The sequence below is a fragment of the Suricata suricatta genome, chromosome 15 (genome assembly GCF_006229205.1).
Source record: "Suricata suricatta isolate VVHF042 chromosome 15, meerkat_22Aug2017_6uvM2_HiC, whole genome shotgun sequence".
Classification (NCBI taxonomy): domain Eukaryota; kingdom Metazoa; phylum Chordata; class Mammalia; order Carnivora; family Herpestidae; genus Suricata; species Suricata suricatta.
The window spans coordinates 72567210-72571081 of NC_043714.1; the positions used below are offsets into that span (position 1 = coordinate 72567210).

A 3872-nucleotide genomic window follows, 5' to 3' on the forward strand; every position below is an offset into this window, starting at 1 on the left:
TACCCCTTCTAGGATGAAATTTTAAAAGCCATCATTTGGGATGGCTACAGTTCTTCTACAAAAGCCACAAACGGCTTGAATACTAGTGACCACAAATAGTCAATGAGAAAATGGCTTTATGTCGACCCACAGTTGGATTTGGAACAGGTAGGAAGGAGATAATACAGGAAAATTTGCTTGGATATCTAAAGAATTTTGTTTGTTTTGTTTTCTTTCCCAACTATGTTTAAAGCCAAGGGTGCATAATGAGAGTGCTGTGTCTTCAAAGCCGAGAGGATGATGGAAACATCTTGGCGAGGGAGCCCACCATCATGGGACACTCATCTTCAGGAAGCTCATAAACCTGTCACACAGGTGGTTGCTTTGCCTCTTCTCTGTCACCTCTCAGACTCACTCCAGGACTCCTTCCCCAGCCTCCTCTAGAATCCCTACCTGACATCCCCAAATCTACAGCATGGATCTATTGCCTCTGTAGCAGCCCCTTGGCCCTTCTCTAGAGCACTTCTCAGAGACCTACTTCCTGACTAAACGTGGAACTAGACTCTGCCTTCTCAAAAGAGGTGATGTCGTTTAGTGCTGAAAATTAGTTCCCCTGGGACAAAAACAATCTTAGATATTACAATGGAATTTTATAGGGATTATTTCATGGTCATATGCATGGTGGTAAACTTAAGGGAAAAATATTTATACAAGATAAGGAAAGAGGCTAGAAAACACTGCACTAACCTCAATTATTTTTTCAAACTTTAATTCATTTTTGAGAGACAGAGAGTGGGATAGGGGCAGAGAGAGGGGGAGGCACAGAATCTGGAGCAGGATCCAGGCTCTGAGCTGTCAGCATGGAGCCTGACACCAGGCTTGAACTCACCAGCTGTGAGATCATGACCTGGGCTGAAGTCAGAGGCTTAACCACCTGAGCCGCCCAGGGGCCCCACCTCAATTATTTTAGGAGCTGATGTGCTTGCTTTCACTGTTCACAGGTCAAGGACATCATAATTTGGAATAAGGGAATAAATTAATGAATGAAAGCCAGGTTGGAGAAGTTTAGCTAAAGCAAGACTGACCCAACAGGATTGAAAGCGAACTTGATCCCAGTAATGACCCAAGGATGCCACCTAGCTCTGCCATGTTGGTCCTCCAGGGCATCTTGGACCATGCTGGTAGGAAGCAATGCTGTGGATTCACCTGCGGGAAGAGCAGAGGCAGAAACACAGAACCAGGAAGCAGCTGATACAGTTTGGGGTGATTTTCTCATTTTAATCCCTTGAGAAGGAAAAACAAAACTCAATGGTTATTAGTTCCTCGAATCTCTTTCCATCTTGACCTCTCTGCGCTACTCTCTGCCAACTGCCTTGGAAGAAGTAGCAAAACAAACAAACAAACAAACAAACAAAAATCCCACAGAACTTTAGGAGTTGGTAATAAACTTTGTCACATGCAAAATCAATTTTTGTTGGCATAATTTGAAAGGACAGGTCATTGTAATTAAAAGCCATGGTGAGGTTTGAAGTCCCATGTGTTCTCACCTGGAAGAGAATATTAAACTTTAATGAAGGTCTTTTTCTAGACTGGTTGAAAATTTCTCAATGATAATGTCACTACAGGGAAAAACACCTTTAAAGAGGGTGGGGTATAGTTGGTGCAAGGGAAGCATTGCAGACGGATGGGGGACGTTCAATTTCCTCCTGGCATGGCCACTGTGACCTGTCTCATGGGTCCAGGTACATGCTTCACTCCTGTGATTCTGGTCTCCCTTCTGGCACGGGTTTCAGGGGTGGTAGCCAAGAACATTCATTTAGCAAATAATGAGCCCTATCTGTGAGCCAGGCATGGTGCTGGACTTGCTGGGAAAGCTTTCGTCGGTTATCAAGTTAGGTCAATTACAGAGGATCCAGGACAGACAAACCTACTCTGTCCGCCTTTCCTGCATCTTATTTTCTGTGGTCTTCCCTCTGAAAGTTTCCACAGTTTGCTATCTTTCACTAACCAAAATATATTTCTAAATTAAACTTCCTTTTTGTTCTTACTTTAATCACTTTCTTATGCTTATTTATTTATTTGGAGAGACAAAGTGTGTGTATGCCAGCAGAGGAGGGGCATAAAGAGAGAGAGAGAGAATCCCAAGCAGGCTCCACCTTGACAGCACAGAAACAGACACAGGGCTCAAACCCACAAACCATGGGATCATGACCAGAGCCAAAACCAAGAGTCGGATGCTCAACTGACTGAGCACCCAGGCATCCCATCCTTTTAATTTTATTCTATTATTTTATTTTTATTGTTTTATTTTATTATTTTATTTATTTTTTATTTAATATAATTTATTATCAGTTGGCTCCCATACAACACCCGGTGATCATCCCAACAAGTGCCCTCCTTAATGCCCATCACCTACTTTCCTCTCCCCCCACCCCCATCCTTATTTTAATATTTTACTTGTAATACTAACATAAGCGCATTACAAACATTGGAAAAAATGGGGGAAGTACATGCACTAATAAAAAAAACCTCACTAACGAGTTACCCTCACACTAATTAAAAGCAACAATGTCATTGGGGCACCTGGTTGGCTCAGTCAGTTACGTGTCTGACTTCAGCTCAGGTATTGATCTCACAGTTCCTGAGTTTGAGCTCCGCGGTTTAGGGCACTGGGCTGACAGCTCAGAGCCTGGAGCCTGCTTTGGATTCTGTCTCCCTCTCTTTCTGCCCCTCTTCCCCCCTTAAAAAATAAATAAACATTTAAAAAATTAAAATTAAAAAAAGCACTATTTAAAAGCAACAAGCTAATACTAATACCCAAAGAAATAAAAAACTGGCCCCAGATCTGAATTCTCCTTTCTGGTTCATTCTATATGCATATGCATATTCAATGTGCATATTTTAATATCTATACTAATTGAAAAAAAATTATGTTTTGGTTTCTCTTCCAGTCCATTCTCTGTGTATATTTTGCATAGTTATAAACAAAATGTGCATGCGATTTTATCTACTTTCCAATTCTAAACATTATAACAGAATTATTTCCATTATCTCTATAGACTGTTTCTAATTAACATTTGCAACACAATATAGCAGCTGAATCAATTTCAAGAGTGCCCTTTTGCTCATTAATGTTGCTTTAAGGTTTGATACTATGTATGGAGCTCTAGACAAAATAAACATTCCTGATATAAAGAGTCTTTCCTTTTATATTATTTTCTTTACATAGCTACTCAGAAAGAGGATTGTCAGAATAAATCCTAGCTGGGCTTTTCAACTACAAAATAATTTTCTAAAGGAAATAAATGTACAGTAACAATGGCATAGTTATCTCCCATTTACCAGAACTGAGCGCTCCCCTTCTTGTAAACAAATACACACAATACAAACACTAACTCCCTTTTAGGTTAATGATGTTTTAATTCCATATTTTTATTAATCAAGCATATTTTCTATATCCTAGATCCCTAGACTAGCAGAAGAGGATTGGATTTATTTACCACACAAGTTGAGATAATTAGCAATAATTATTAATAACTGCTCTCATATAAATTACAGACATTTTATTTAGGGATTTTTCAAGATTAAAAACGATTTCCACTTGGCATTTTTTTTAGCTTTTATATATTTTTAATTTATTTATTTAAATTCACGCTAGTTAACCTACAGTGTAGTCTTGGTTCAGGAGTAGAATTCAGTGATTCATCTCTTCCATCCAACACCCGGTGCTCATCACAAGTGCACTTAATGCCCATCCCCCACCTTTCCCATCCCCCCACCCACCACCCCTGAGAGGCCCTCAGTTTGTTCTCTGGTTCAAGCCCTGAGTCGGGCTCTGTGCTGACAGCTCAGAGCCTGGAGCCTGTTTGAGATTCTGTGTCTCCCTCTCTCTC

At 40.3% G+C, this 3872-nt stretch overlaps 1 long non-coding RNA gene across 1 annotated transcript; it reads left to right on the top strand.

The window, feature by feature from the left end:
* Window positions 1–250: 250 nt before the first annotated feature.
* On the top strand, window positions 251–1443 carry LOC115279386. The gene is made up of 2 exons (XR_003903401.1): window positions 251–354; window positions 981–1443. It is a non-coding gene; the product is annotated as an uncharacterized LOC115279386 (long non-coding RNA).
* Window positions 1444–3872: the final 2429 nt, after the last annotated feature.